General features: G+C 38.4%; 1 pseudogene; it reads left to right on the top strand.

The window, feature by feature from the left end:
• The first annotated feature begins 9,416 nt into the window (after positions 1–9,416).
• On the top strand, positions 9,417–9,839 carry LOC101603413 (annotated as a pseudogene).
• Positions 9,840–17,260: the final 7,421 nt, after the last annotated feature.

Raw genomic sequence — 17,260 nt, 5'->3', positions numbered from 1 at the left:
GTGAAGAAATGGAAGACTTCAACAACTTGTTGATTGAGCTTAAGGAAGACTTGATCAAGTGCATGAATGAACTATAAGAAGCATCAAGAAAATCAAAATTTGAATTGAAATCACACCTCAAAAAAGAGATGGACACTATACAAAATATCACAACAAAAAACAAAAATCAAATAAAATTTATGAAAAACTCTCCAGAACCATTTGCCAACAGAGTTACTGATGTGGAAAACAGAACCTCTGACCTGGAAGATAGGACAGAAGAAATTGATTTGGGAGGCCAAAAACTTTGCTAAGTTCAAAAAATAAAGTTAACAGAATCTGGGGGAGCTATGGGACACTAAAATGTCCAAACATCTGGATCATGGGAATACCAGAAGGAAAGGAAATCCATACAGTAGGCATAGAAAAGATGCTCAACAAAATTATTCAAAGTTTTTTGAATCTTGCAAAACAGGGGTTGATCCAGATACAACAAGCCCACAGAACACCAAACAGGTAGGACCAAAGAAGAAACTCTCCAAGACATATCAAAGTTAAACCTTTAACAATTAAAACAAAGAGATAGAGTGTTAAAAGCAGAAAGAGAGAAGCAATTCATAAGAAATATAGACAATCCCTTTAGAATATCACCAGATTTCTCAGTGGAAACCATGAAAGCCAGAAGAGTCTGCAATGGAGCACTTCAAAACCTGAAAAACTATAGCTTCCAACCAAAGCTACTTTACCCAGCAAAAGTATCCCTCATAATAGATGGTGAAAGAAAAACTTTCCATGAAAAAAGTCAACTTTATAATTATATGAAAACAAAGCCAAATCTACAGAGAATACTTGAGGGAATACTGCACACAGAACAATCAAACCACCAATCTCAAGAGCGAACAAGAAGATCACAATAACCAAACTAGACAAGGCTCAGAACAGTACATAATACAAGTTAGCACCCAACCATATAAAACACCTCAATATGGCAGGGATTAATTCAAACCTCAGAGTAATAATCTTATATATTAATGGTCTTAATCCACCCATCAAAAGATTCAGGTGGACTGGAGAGATGGCTTAGCAGTTAAGCGATTGCCTGTGAAGCCCATGTACCCCAGATCAAGGCTGGATTCTTCAGTATCCATGTAAGCCAGATGCACAAGGTGGTACATATATCTGGCATTCATTTGCAGTGCTGGAGACCCTGATGCATCTATTCCCCCTACTTTCTCTGTTGCTCTCAAACAAATAAATAAAAATAAACAAAAACAATTTTTTTTAAGACACAAGCTATCAGGATGGATCAAAAACTGGACCCTTCCATCTGTTGTCTTCAAGAAACCTACCTCACCACTAAATATCAACACCTCCTTAGGGTGAAAGGTTGGAAAATGATATTACAAGCAAATGAAATTTAAAAAAAACAAGTAGGTGTTGCTATATGAGTATCTAATAAAATAGACTTCAAACCAAAAGTAATCAAAAAGGACAAAGAAGGCCAGTTCTTACTCATCAAAGGAATGATCCAAAACAAGCGCATCACAATCATAAATATATATGCTCCAAACATGGGTGCACCACAGTTTATAAAACAAAATCTGCTTCACAATTAAACAGAAACAAACACCAACACCATCATAGTTGGAGACTTCAATACTCCACTATCATCAATAGAAAGATCATCCAAGCAGAAAATCAACAGGGAATAAATAGAGCTCAACAACATTATAGATCAAGTAGACCTAATGGATATCTACAGAACTTTCCACCTCAACTCTAAAGAATACACATTCTTCTCAGCAGCCCATGAAACACTCTCCAAAATTGACAATATACTAGGCCATAAAACATTCCTTCATAAAGTCAGGAAAATTGAAGTAACTTTTTGCACCATGTCAGACCACAATGCTTTAAAGCTAGAAATCAACAAGAGACACATCAACACCACCACCAACTCCTGGAGACTAAACAAAACACTTTTAAACAATGAATGGGTCATGGAAGAAACCAAAAAGAAATTGTAAATTTCCTGTATTTGAATGATAATGAAAACACAACCTACCAAAACTTATGGGACTCAGTGAAAGCAGTCATAAGGGGAAAAGTCATAGCCCAAAAGGCCTTCATTACAAAGACAGGGAGATCACAAATAAATAACCCTACTGTCCACCTAAAGACACTGGGAAAATAAGAAGGACCCAACCCAAAGAGCTCCAGATGAAAAGAAATAATCAAGATTAGAGCAGAAATTGATGAATTGGAAACTAGGAAAGCAATTTAAAAATCAATGAAACAAAGAACTGGTTCTTCAAAAAAAAATTAAAAATAAACAAGATTGACAAACCCCTGGCTTTGGACAAATAAAGACAATAAACACAAATAACAAATAAAGAGAAGTCTCAAATAAATAAAATCAGAAATGAAAAAGGAGAGGTCACTATAGACATCTATGAAATTGGAAGAATCATCAGGGCATACTTCCAAAACCTCTACTCCACAAAATTAAATAATCTGGAAGAAATGGATGAATTCCTAGATATATACCATCTACCAAAACTAAACTCAGAGCAGATTAATCTCCTCCTATCACATCCATGGAGATTGAAAAGGTAATCAAAATCCCACCCAAAAAGAAAAGTCCAGGACCAGATGGCTTCTTAGCTGAATTATATCAAACCTTCATAGAAGAACTGGAACCAATTTTTCTCAAACTATTCCACATAATCAGAGACCAGAGAATCCTCACTGACTCCTTTTATGAAACTGTTATCACCCTAATACCAAAACCAGACAGAAATGCAACAAGGAAAGAAAACTATAAACCTATATCCTAATGAACTTAGATGCAAAAATCTTGAACAAAATCCTTGCAAACTGAATTCAACAACACATCAAAAGCATTATCCACCTTGATCAAGCAGGCTTCATCCCAGGGATGCAGGGATGGTTTAACATATGGAAATCGGACAATGTAATACATCACAAAAATAAACATAACCATAAGAACCACATGATCTTCTCAATTGATGAAGTGAAGGCCTTTGACAAAACACAACACCACTTCATGATCAAAACACTGGAAAGAATAGGCATGGAGGGTTTATTCTCAACACAGTAAAGGCTATTTGTAAAAATCATACAGCCTAAATAATACTTATGGGGAAAAACTCAAGGAGTTCCCAATGATATCAGGAACAAGACAGGGGTGCGTATTCTTACCACTGCTCTTCAACAGAGTACTATAAATGCTAACCCAAGCAATAAGACAGGAGAAAGAAATAAAAGGGATTCAAAGTGGAAAGGAAGAAGTTAAGTTAGCTCTATTTGCAGATGACATGATCCTATATATAAGTGACCTGAAAGGCTCCATCCCAAAACTTCTGAAGGTAATAAATTCCTTCAGCAAACTGGTAAGATACAAAATCAATGCACAAAAATCAGTAGCTTTTCTATATACAAAGGAGAAATATACTGAGAAAGAAATCAGTGAGACTGTCTCATTTTCAATAAACAAAATTTTTAAAACCTTGGAAAAACACTAACAAAGGATGTGAAGGAGCTATATAATGAAAACATAAAAACATTCAAGAAAGAAATAGAGGAAGACTTAAGAAGATGGAAGAACCTCCCATATTCCTGAATAGGTAGAATTAATATTGAAAAATGGTAATTCCACCAAAATCAATATGCAGATTTAACATAAGACCAATAAAAATTCCAGCATCTTTCTTTCACTAAGACTGAAAAAAATGTTCTCAAAATTCAAATGGAATGGCAGAAGGCCTCAGATATCCAAACATATCCTCAGCAAAAGAAACACCTCTAGTGGTATCACCCTACCTGATTCAAAGCAATATTACAAAGCCATAGTGACAAAAACAGCATGGTGCTGGAATGAAATCAGAAATATAGACCAATGGAATACATTGAAGACCCAGCCTTGAGGGCAAGCAACTACAGTTTCTTGATCTTTGATAAGGGTGCCAATGATGTAGGCTGGAAAAAGACAGCATCTTCAACAAATGGCATTGGACAAATTGGATGACCATATGTAGAAAAATGAAATTAGACCCACTCATTTCACCATAAACAAAAATCAAGCCCAAATTGATTAAAGAGCTTAATATAAGACCTGAAACACTTCAACTACTGGAAGCTCCATGATATAGAACTGGGAAAAGACTACCTAAACAAAACCCAGTAGACAAGGAAATTAAACAAGCATTCAACCAATGGGCTCTCATGAAGTTTAAAAGCTTTTGCACAGACAAATATCATAAGCAGAGCCAATAGATTACCCACTGAATGAGAAAATTTTTACCACCTATACCACTGAGAGAAGCATAGTTGCTGACATAATTGAATAGCATCTTGAGGCTTGGACAATAGGGAGGGTAGGGTTTGGGAGAAGGGAAAGGGTGGGGGGACATACAATCTGAACCCAAATTTAACTGGTACCATAGAATCCTATATCCTGGAAATCAGACTAAAAGTAGAACCCTCAAGCAAACCATAGAGGGAAAACATGAATCAAAGGGTCCTGGAGAGAGTGAGAAGAAACCTAACCTCAAATTTCTCCTGTTTCTCTTTCTTCTCTGGATTTTGCTTTTTTTGTTGTTTTCCCTGGGTGCTGGCCTGTAATTCCCTGTACCAATATTTGGTCTACATCTACAATGAGCTGCTGATCAGAGAGACCTACTAGATCTTCCAAAACAAACAAAACAGACTTCTGTCAGAGCAGTTGATTACCCACCAGAGGTTAATGGTAAGACCCTACTGCTGAAGACACAAACTGCTGTCTGCACAAGGCATGGAGAGACCTGACTGGAATCCAGAAGAGAGCCAGTCCTCATATAATTAGCCCATCTAGTGCTGGAAGGCACTTCAGGGGAAAATGACCAACATCTGTCCAAGGAACTCAAAGTCTAAGTGACTCAGAAGCAAACAAACAAATGACATGATGCTCATACAAGTGTAATAGTGACACACAGCCATGGTGGGTAACCAACTGCTCTTGGATTGGCTAACAGATTCACTCAGTGGAAAGGAAAGGAAAGGAAAGGAAAGGAAAGGAAAGGAAAGGAAAGGAAAGGAAAGGAAAGGAAAGGAAAGGAAAGGAAAGGAAAGGAAAGGAAAGGAAAGGAAAGGAAAGGAAAGGAAAGGAAAGGAAAGGAAAGGAAAGGAAAGGAAAGGAAAGGAAAGGAAAGGAAAGGAAAGGAAAGGAAAGGAAAGGAAAGGAAAGGAAAGGAAAGGAAAGGAAAGGAAAGGAAAGGAAAGGAAACCACATCTGGAACTAGGAAACAAATCAGAGTCATATCCAGATAGTGATTCTGCTTTCCATTGTCAAGCTCCCACTATAAAAGTGTCTAAACCCTTATAATTCTGTCTATATTAATAATGGTTATTTCATTTAACTGGCACTGACTTTACTCTCTGTTGGTGAATCTGCTTCTCTTTTCCAGATGGGAACTGGACTCAAGGAGATAAATGACTCAACGCACTCCACTGTGGCCCCAGCTGAGACCACAAAGGAATGAATGTTCACAATGAACAAGAATGCTGTTCTCTTAGTTAAGCTGATATCAGCACAGGATGATTGGGAAAGATACTAAGAACACTCAACACCTATCAAACTAGACATCATGATGCTCCTATGTGCCCATCATGGAAGTATACTTATACTTATAATTATATGAGGACTGGCTCTCTCCCAGCATGGCTCAGGGAATTTTTCAGAAGAAGAGGTGTAAAGATTGTTAGAGCCACAAGTTGGGACATTTTGTACAGAGACACTGCCTCTTCCCCATAACTGACTGCTGCCCCATAATGCATGACCCACAATACCCATGGGGTTGACCAACATACCCAATGAGGAAGGCTTCTTCAAAAAAGGGGTAGGGAGGAGGGAAAAGATGGTACCAACATGTGCTGTTTACATATAAAATATGTCCATGTCTAATAATAATAATAATAAAGAAATCTTCATCCTTGATACCAGGCCAAAAAATGTAGCATTTATTAGAAGCATGGAGGGATCTGATAAGAAGGGCCCTGGAGGGGGTGGGATAAAACCTAACCCTGATATATTTGGCTCTAGCTTGCAACTCCTAGTACCAGAAATTGGTTTCACTCCATGCTGAGCTGTTGACTGGAAAGAACAACAAGGTCCCCAAAACAAAATAGACTTCTGTCAAAGCACTTAATTACCCACTTGAGATAAAAGGAAAACCCTATTGCTGAAGACACTGCATACCACCAATACAGTAAAATGAAAGACCCAGCCAAATCCAAAAGGAAGCCATTCCCACATGGTCAGCCCATACAGTGCTGGAAAGCACTATATGAGCTGCTGTGGGAAATGGCCAATAATATTTTTAGCAAGCATGGGACAATGCTATATAAAAATAACCAACATAACAAGATTTATATACCTGCACAATAGTGGTACACATCCTAGCTGTGTAACCAATGGCTCTTTGATTGGCTTTGAGATCCACTCAGTGGAAAGGTACCTATAACTGGAATGAGGCACCAAGTCAGGACCCTGTGGAGACCAAGATAATAGACTCTAATGAGAAGCTACCACTATCCGTCATTCAAAAGTGATGTTACACTCATCAAAATTCCTCTAAAATAACAATGCTTATCCCTTTAACCTACTATGATCTCACTCTCTGTTGGACAATCTATTTTTTTTCCAGACAGCAGCAAGAACCAAGAACAACCATAATAGACCATCAAAACAATAACAAATAGTTGACTCCCTGGCAATAAATGAACCACCCCCTCACACAGCAGCCAAGGCCCAGGTGAAACCACAGAGGAACCAGCAAGATAAGCAAACGTGCTACTTCCACTGTAAGCCTAATAACCTGGGCCAAGGTGATACAGAAAGACAATGAGGATACTCAAAATGCACCAAAGCAGAAACCAAGAATCTGCTGAGAATTCAACACTTGGTAGAATTAAAGCACACCCACAAAGGCTCAGGGAAGTTTGTGTAAGAGGGAGTAGAAAGAATGTTAAGAGTCATGGGTTGGGAAGAAATATCTAGAGACATAGCCTTTCCCACAGTGACACACTGATGTTCTCACAAGTCATACCCTACAACTACATGGTAAATACTAGCAATCCCACTAAGGAGGGCCCTCAGTGGAGTGAGGCCAGGGAGGATAGAAATGATGGTACTGACATACAAAGTCTCTACTTAATAAAAATAAATAAAATAAAATAAAAAATAAAAGATGAGAATGAGACATTTAAAAACCTCAAGTGAGCCTATAACCAGCTACTCATGTAAAAGAGGATTAGGGATCACACTGAAGCTAAAAACTCTCAAGTAATAGGGAGAGCTACTAACAGATTAATAAATCCCTGCTTGCATCTAATTCTTCCCATTACTTCCTTCCCTATGTTATAGTCATCTTCCTGTTTCTAGGACAAAGCAAGTGACCAAAAGCAGCTGATGGAAGGAAAGTATTTATTTTTGGCTTTCAGTTTTCTGGGCAAGTTCTATGATAACAAGGAAAAACATGGCATTAGCAGAGGTTAGACATCATCTCCACTCCACAATTCAAAAACAATAGCAGGAGAGAAATCTGAGCTTTGACAAGAGGAAGTTGGCTACAATATCCCCCAAAATACACCTTCTCCAGCAAGACTCCACTGTCCAAACTGCCACCAGCTTGAAATCAAGCATTCAGAACACATGAGTTTATGGGTACAACTGATTCAGACATTCATATTCTCTGGCTGGTCCACATGATCTGATGACTATCCCTGATGTAAACTGCAATGCATTCAGGCCAAATTTAAAAGTTCCTATAGTCTTAATCACAACACTGTTCAAACATCCCCAAAGACCAAGGTCTCTTAACTGTGAGCTGTAAAAACAAAAGCGCATAATGGCACAAAGTGAACATTCACACTGCAGAAGATGGCAATGAAAGAGTGAACCACTATAACCCATAGTTCATCCTTATGGCTCCATTGGGCTTCCACATAAGGTCTCCAACAAACCTGCCTCACAATGCCCAGTGGCCATCTCTAACAAACAAACCACATTGCAAACCCAGTGATCTTTTCTTTCCTTCATTTGATATAGTCCCATAGTACAAGGAGGGCTAACAAATTTGCTAATCTAGGGAGTAATAAAGCTGACTTTAAAGAGGAGGATACCACTTCAGTATCCATCTTTCTGACTTACAAAAGACTCAGAATTCTTACCACCTAGTCACAATGATAGTAATCTAAAACAACTACAGGCACTACCTCTACTCAAAACTATCATATATTTTCTTGCATGTCCTTGTGCTCACACCAGTCCATTTCTCCTAAACTCAACTTTGCTTAAGTTCCTAGGACATTGACGTAACACAGCATGTATTTTATACAAGCTGCCTCTATCCCAGTCTAGACAAAGCTCTATCTTCCCCTCAAAAGCCAAATCTCATACTCCATACTTCTTTTTGCATTTAGGCCTTTCAACTCTGATCAAAATGGTCCAGCAAACTCTCCCTTCAGCACTGCAAGTCATCTCTTAGATCAAGGTTTCAAGTCCTTCTACATTCATCCTGCAAATCAGTTCCAAAAGCTGAAAGCCAGAGTCAGATTTTTATCAGCAATGACCTCATTTCACTGGTACCAATTTTACTGCTATAGTTACCTTCTCATTGCTGGGACAAGCATCTCAACAGAAGTATATTCTGAGGAACAAAAGGCTTACATATTCCAGGGGAAGCTTCACCATAGTGAAGAAAATAGGCTCACTTCCCCAAACATCCATAGCAGAAAGATGACCACAAGTCCCAGCAAGCATGACCTGGCTCTGAACACAAACCTCTTCCAGCAATACTCTACCAGCTGAGAATCAAGCATTCAGAACACAGACCACCACACCATATACAAGGAAATTTCTCCAATCTTTCCTCACTAATATTTTCTAAAAATTTTTTTGGCTTGTTTCTTCCATCAGTTCAAACCAGAAGATAAAAACTAGACCTGACATGTGGAATAACCTAGCACCATGTATGGTAAACAATCAGGAACTGTTTCAATCAGTTTTGCTCTTCAAAATGTACAGAGATTTGCAATTAAAGAAGCCCATATCTCAGAATCTGTGCCAACTTGCTACATTTGGGCAATAACAATGTAAACTTATCTCTTGGATTCCAGATGGTCCTCTCAGATAGTTACCAGTTAAGAATAAGACTAGTCTACACCTTCTGACTTGGGTCTAATCTCAGGACTCATCTTCAAGGTATTCTTCAAAAGTCATAAGAGGACTGCCTGCCTATGGCATCCAGGTGCTGTGGCATGGATAGGAGCCAGACTGAGCTTGCATGCCTAGCCCTACTGTTTTGTTCTGTGCTGCCGCCTCCCGGAGGAGAGTAGCTCACATAGTCTGTCACCCAGATCTCACAGTTTCTGCCAATATGTTCATTTGTGCCAAACTCACCTCACCCCTGCTGTGGTCTGAGCTGGATCCAAACTTGCATATAGACCAATTTCTGCATCAGTGTTATGTCAACCAGAGGCTAGAACTGGAGAGGGCTCTACAGTATTTAAGGGGACACAGAATAGTGTGCGTCAGCTTGTGGGAAGGGATTTTCAGACCAGTGCAATCACTAGAGACATTGATACCAGTGCCAAATTTATTGGTGCAGAAGGTTGCAAAGTAGGAGTTGCTGGTTATGGTGCTGATATTGGAATAGTCTTTGGCAGTCTTATCATTAGTTATACCACAAACCGTTCACTGAAGAAGCAGCTGGTCTCATATGCTGTCCTGAGATTTGCCTTGTCTGAAGCTATGGGTCTCTTGTCTAATAGCTGCTTTCTTAATCTTGTTTGTCATGTAACAAAAATTACTTCTTGAAAAGTTGGCATTCCTAGTAATTACAGATGTAATTCTGTGTATCTTACTGTGTCTCTAAAAACTATAGTGTTGGTGTCACGGAAATGTACATTATTTCCAAAGTCATTTCATTAAAAATGAAAACTTTTTTAAGAAGTCAATAGAGATGGGCTGGAGACCTTGAATCTTGAGTGCAGAAAGTGGCAGGTTCTGAATTTACCAAGCTGGCAATTGCCTACAAGGGCCAACACAGCAAGAAGGGAATTAAAGAAATTCCCAAAGTCATGGAGTCAAAGTCAAGCTATGACAAGGGTGAAGGAGATCAACACAGAGAACAAGCAACTCCTACAAATCAGATATCCAGAGACCCACAGGCCCCCAACACCTCATTACTGAAGCAGACCAAAACTGAACCCAACATGGCTCAGGGAAATTTTGAGGAAGAGGGGGCAGAAAGAATGTGAGAGCCACATGTTGGGTCTTGATACACAGAACCATTTCTTCTACCCATAACTGTGGGCCAACTCCACAATGCATGACCCATATACCTCAACAAGGAGGGACCAGGGGAAGGGTGTAGGACATGGATGAGCCTAACAATGATACCAACTTGACTGTATTCACTAAGTACAAAACTAATTAACAAAAACATAAATAAATTATAAAAAAAGAATTTGTACAAAAAAAAACATGATCATAGCTCAATTTAAAAACATAAGGTGTTTTCAGGATATCTTATGAGATAGTGTAATGTCTACTTTGAAAAAATTTAACTGTACATGTCAAAACTCAAATTTATACTTCAAAGTATACTTGAAATATTTTGCAAATACTACCAAAATGTAAATTTTATGTGACTTTCTTAACATTATCCCTAATAAAGAATGAACTCAGGAGAAAGAAAAAAAAAAACAAAGTCAAGCTATGAAGACTAGAGCAAAAGCACATATTTAGGAGTCGTCAGAGGTAGGAGGAATAGTGAAAGGAAAAGACTCCTGTGGAACTGGTGATCAATCCAAGAATTCAAGATAGCAAGAAGGAAATCTGGACCATCAAATTGCTTAGAAGCATAGAGAATGAAGCAAAGAGTTTACATTCTGATAGGCTCAAGACAAAAGTCTTGAATTCATATTTTACTGGATGCTTGATTATGTAAAAATCATTTACAGTCTTGAAAGCTGATTGTTCTCCTTGCTGAAAGTTGAGTGCTATTTTTCTCTCATTAGATTACTGTGTAGAAGAAGGGGTGGTTTCTATAGCACTGACCACCAGGCACTCAGTTTCTAAAACCAAGGATGAGGTAGCATTACCCAAAGGGAGGGGACATGGAGGCCCAATAGTCACGTCTAAGAGCATTAACCAGAGTAAGGGGACCAACAACCATCTCTGGGGAGCTGATCTAGACCTGGGAGGCTTCCATCCCTCATCAGATGGGGAGGTGTAGGAAAGGAAGAGGTTGGTTCTTGCTGTCACATGTCCCTACCTTCATGGGAACTGAGACACCCTGAGTGAGCCACTGCAGAAGTAGCGATTAGGAGAAGCTGGCAAAACACACTAGAAGTCCAGGGAGAATATTTATACCCCAACACTCCCTGGGATTCCTCTGATCACAGATTTCTTTACCAAGGAATATGTTACAGTGCTTTCCTTCCAAAAGTCCATAATGGAGTATTATAGAGGAGAGACAGCAGAAACCAGGCCAGACTGAGGCAGGCCTAGCAGAAAGGGGTATGTGCCAATCACTGTCCCTCAAATGTGTCAATCATAGCCCTGTGTCTTGAAAACATAGAAGACAATATGTTCTCCACTTCATGCATAAAATTTTCTGACAACTTCTTTTCTGTTCAAGGATAAACTCCTGTGATCTCTTATCACTTCTTGAAATTGCTGCCTGCCCCCATTCACTTACAGTATTCCAAGAAAACTGACTTCACATATTTCACCCCATTTGGATCTCTTCTTTAAACAGAATTTATTTTTTCCCTTTTCCCTAAGCTAACTACTACTACTTGAGATAGCTGCCTTACAGGGCTCACCATGATTCCTCAACAAGGGTTATTTAATCCCTAAAGATTGGCTACTATAAGATGCAAGAGTAGATTTTCAGAAAGAGAGCAGTTCAAAATTTTGCAGTATTTGCTTAAATGCAGAGAAAAACACTTTGAAATTAGATGTAATAGGTGAGAGCTGGTGAAGATAGCAGAATAGGAAACATGCAAAAGAAGAAAAGAAAAAGCTAGGGGGAAAAGATCCAAAATAATACAAAACATACTCTTCTACCAAAAAGGGAAAGTACATAAAGAATTATTTGCCTTGGCCATCCCTCTGTACAGAAGTTAGAGTGAGCAAGGAACACCAAGTAACCACACTTTCAGCAAGATCAGTTCCAGAGGAATACAGACAGCAATCTACCACAGTTGGGAGCTTGCAGCCCTGCTTGGGAAGGACTCCCACCAGCTTTGACTCAAACAGCATCAGGAGATCTCCTGGGAAGGCAGTCCTACAGCAAAAAAAGAAAAATAAGTCCAGAAGTGGGCATACAGAGAGCATGATACCATGGCTACCAACCCACAGCACTATACCCAGAAAAATTATCACTTATAGTAGATGGTTTAAAATGTTCATATGAGAAAAATGTCAATTCTGCTGAGAATAATGAAGATAATACTCCACAAAGAAGAAACAAACATGCTCAAGAGGCCAAAAGAGGGGAAATGTAACAAACAAATCTTGAACAGACATTCAAACATGCAAAGTTTAAGAAAACACTAAGCTCCACAAAGCCTTCAACATAACAGTGATTAACTTGAGCCTACCAGTTATAAGTCTGAATATTAATGGACTCAACTCCTCAATCAAAAGACACAGGCTAACAGGTTGGATCAGAAAAAATGGATCCTTCCATTTGCTATCCACAAGAAACCAATTTTATGATCAAAGATAGGCACTTTCTTATGGTAAAAGTAGAAAAATGATTTTCCAAGCCAATGGAAGAAAAAAAGAAGCAGGTGTAGCTATACTAATATCTGATAAAATAGACTTTAAATTAAAACTAATAAAAAGAGCTAAAGAAAGACACTTCTTACTCATGAAGGGAACAATCCAAAAAGAAGTCTTTACAATCATAAACTAATATGCACCAAGCATTGGAGCACCAATTTTATAAAATGAAATCTACTAAACAAGAAACCAGAAATATATCCCAATACAATGAAAGTAGGAGACTTCAATATTCAACTATTGTCAATAGACAGACATCCCAAGCAGAAAATTAAAAGAGAAATGATGGAGCCAAACACCATAGATCAACCGGAGTTAATAGACATCTACCGAACATTCTACCCTAACTCCACAGAATATACATTCTTCTCAGCAGTTCATAGAACATTATCTAAAATAAATCATATATTAGGTCATAAAGCATGTCTCCACAAATTCAGAAAATTGTCATAATTCTGTGCGTTAATTTGACCACTGTGCAATAAAAATAGAAACCAAAAGAGAATTAAAAAAAAAATACACCAAGTCCTGGAAAATAAATAACTTGATATTAAACAATGAATGGGTTATCACAGAAATCAAAAAGGAAATTCATAATTTTCTAGAACTGAATGATAATGAAAATACAACATACTAAGAGCAACATACAATGGAAGCAGTTATAAAAGAGAAGCTTATAGCACTAAAAGCCTACTTTACCAAGTCAGACATAGCATGTTAATGACTTAACCATCCACCTGAAGACACTGTAAAAATAAGAACAATCAAAGTCCAAAAGTTCCAGATGGAAAGGAATAATCAAGAGCAGAGAAGAAAGCAATGAGTTGGAAATTAAAAATAATAATAATTTTTAAAAATTGATCAAATAAAGTATTTTTTCACTATATGTAAACAAGATTGATTAGCCCCTGGCCAAACTGATGAAAAAGCTCAAGTCAACAAATGAAAATCATACTATGTAAGAAATGGAAATAGTATAATGGATACAAATGAAATTTGGAGTGGCATCAGGACATATTTCACAAGCCAATATCCCATTAAACTAGAAAATCTGGAAGAAATGGATCAACCTTGACTCATATCACCTACAAAATCTAAACCTAGAAGAGATTAATTTCCTGAATAAAGCTATGATATCAAATGAGATTAAAAATGTAATAAAAAAGGCTGGAGAGATGGCTTAGCAGTTAAGCGCTTGCCTGTGAAGCCTAAGGACCTTGGTTCGAGGCTCAACTCCCCAGTATCCACATTAGACAGATGCACAAGGGGGCGCACGCGTCTGGAGTTCATTCGCAGTGGCTGGAAGCCCTGGAGTGCCCATTCTCTCTCTCTCTCTCTCCCTCTCTCTCTCTCTCTCTCTCTCTCTCTCTCTCTCTCTCTCTCCACCCCCTTCTTTCTTTCTGTGTCTGTCGCTTTCAAATAAATAAGCAAAAAAAAAAGTAATAAAAAGCCTCCCAACAGCAACAACAACAACAAAAAGTCAGGCCCAGATAGTTTCACTGCTGAATTCTACCAAACCATCATTAAAGAACTGATAGTATTATTTCTCAAGTTATTATACACAACTGAAAAGGAGGGAATGCTCCTTGATTTCTTCAAAGAAGCCTGCAATATGCTAATACCTGAGCCTGCCAGAGAGTCAACCAGAAAATTATAGACCAATATCCTTGATGAAATTAGACACAAAAATTCTTAATAAAATTCTTGCAAACTGAATACAAGAATACATGAAAAGTATCATCCACTTCAATTAAGTAGGGTTTATCCCAGAGGTTCAGAGATAGTTTACAGACTTAAGACATGAGTCACATGATCATTTCAATTGATATAGAAAAGTCCTTCAAAAAAATAAAATATCCTTCATAATTCAAATGCTGGAGAGACTAAGGATATCTATAGCTCAACACAATAAGGGCTATATATACCAGACCTAAGGCCCACATCATTCTACAAAGAAAAGACTTGAAGCTTTCCCATTAAGGTCAGAAATAAGACAGGGGTGCCCACTCACACCAATGTTTTTCAACATATTACTCGAAGTCTTACCTCAATAAGACAAGAGAAGGAAATGAAAGGTATGTGGGGCTGGAGAGATGGCTTAGCAGTTAAGGAGCTTGCCTGAAAAGCCAAACACCAGGTTCAGTTACAAAGTACCCATATAAGCCAGATGAACAAGGTGACACATGCATCTGAAGTTCATTTGCAGCAGCTGAAAGCCCTGACACATCTATTCTCATTCTCTCTCTCTCTCTCTCTCTCTCTCTCTCTGTCTGCCTCTATCTATCAACCTCTCTCACATACAAATAGAGTAAATAAATTTAAATTTTTTTTGTTTTGTTTTTTGAGGTAAGGTCTCACTCTAGCCCAGGCTGACCTGGAATTCACTATGTAATCTCAGGGTGGCCTCGAACTCATGGCAATCCACCTACCTCTGCCTCCCAAATGCTGGGATTAAAGGTGTGTGCCACCATGCTCAGCTAATTTAAATTTTTTAAAAGATTTAAAGAAATACAAATTGGAAAGGAAGAAGTCAAACTAACCGTATTTGAAGATGGCAAGATTCTTTATATTTTTTATTTATTTTAATTTTTTAGTAGTTTATTTTTTTATTTTCTTTATTATTGACAACTTCTGCAATTATAGACAATAAACCATGATAATTCCCTCTCCCTCTCACTTTGCCCTTTACACCTCCATTCTCCATCGTATCCCCTCCTCCTCTAAATCAGTCTCTGTTTTATTTTGATATCATCATTGTTTCCTCCTATTATGACAGTCTTGTGTAGGTAGTGCCAGGCACTGTGAACTCATAGATATCCAGGCCATCTTGTGTCTAGAAGAGGGCATTGTATGGAGTCCTACCCTTCCTTTGGCTCTTACATTCTTTCCACCAACTCTTCTGCAATGGACCTTTGGAAGGTGTGATAGAGATGTTTCAGGGCTGATCACTCCTCTGTTACTTCTTCTCAGCAGTTTAGTGCCTTTTGAGCCATCCCAGAGGTCACCAGCATCTGAAAGGAGAAGTTTTTCTAATCAAAAGTGAGAATAGCAGAAGCAAACAACCTGACATGATGCTCGCACAAGTACAACAGTGGCACACAGCAATGGTGGGTAACCACCTGCTCTCGGATTGGCTAACACATCTATTTAGTGGAAAGGACACTATATCTAGTACTGGGAAACAAGTCAGAATCATATCCAGATAACAATTTTGTTTTCCAATGTCAAGCTACCACAAATCTTTGCCTAAAAGAGGGTCTACACTCTTTAAATTTTCTCTAAATTAATAATGGTTTTCCCATTTAACCAGTGCAAACTTCATTCGCTGTTGCAAATACTGCTTCTCTTTTTCAGATGGGAGCAGGACCTGAGAAGAAAAACAACCCAGTGCATTTGACCTGGCCCCAGCTGAAAACACAGAGGAATTGGGGAAATGAGCAAGAATGCTGCTTTCTTGGTGAACCTAATATCAGCACAGGGGTGAAGGTGATAGAAACTGAGGACACTCAAAACCTACCAAACCAGAGATCCAGAAGCTCCTAACAGTCCATCACTGAAGTAGACTTAAAATGCACCCAACATGGCTTAGGGAATTTTGTGGAAGATGTGGTGGAAAGATTGTTAGAGACTCAAGTTGGGACATTAGGTACAGAGATATTGCCTCTTCCCCATAACTGATGCTGTCCCTACAATGCATGACCCACATTCCCCATGGGGATGACCAGCACCCCCAATGAGAAGGGCCTCTTTGGAAAAGGGGTAGGGGTGAGAGAAATGATGGTAACATGTGTTGTTTATATACTAAGTAAGTCCGTATCTTAAAAAAAATAAATTTTAGAAAGTGAAAGTAGCATTAATATATGGGTATGAATATTAAAAGAAGTGCTTATTGGCCATTTGTTGAGCATAGTATATACATTTATCCAGACACAAGCAGACTTTACACCTCTAGGGCTCATAACTTCCCCTGTCATAGGTTTTCAATACTAAGCATGTATTCTGCTCAAGCATGTGGAGTCTTTAGCAATAGGGTCTTACTATCTATTCTTGGTGGGTAACCAAGAGTCTTGGTGATGGACTGTAATGTTTTGGGGCTATCAGGGACCTTGCTGGCCAACAACACACTGGAATTTATCCCATTCCTGGCACTGAAAATTTTCTAGTAACAATCTATGACTTCAGGGTGCACCATTGTCCAAAAAAGTAGGTTACCATATGACTTATTCAAACCCTCTTAGGTTTTTAGATTTAACCCTCTTTCCAACCTTCTTTTACTCAATCTCTTCTCCTTACCTCACCTAGGCCTTTCCACCCCCCAGTAATCTGTTCCTCTGCTTACATATATACAAGAAGTCAAACTAACCCTATTTGCTGATGGCATGATTCTTTACATAAGTGATCAGACTCAACCAAAATCTCCTAGAA

This window comes from Jaculus jaculus, chromosome 5 (assembly GCF_020740685.1).
Source record: "Jaculus jaculus isolate mJacJac1 chromosome 5, mJacJac1.mat.Y.cur, whole genome shotgun sequence".
Lineage (NCBI taxonomy): Eukaryota > Metazoa > Chordata > Mammalia > Rodentia > Dipodidae > Jaculus > Jaculus jaculus.
This window is presented reverse-complemented; position numbering and strand designations above follow the sequence as displayed.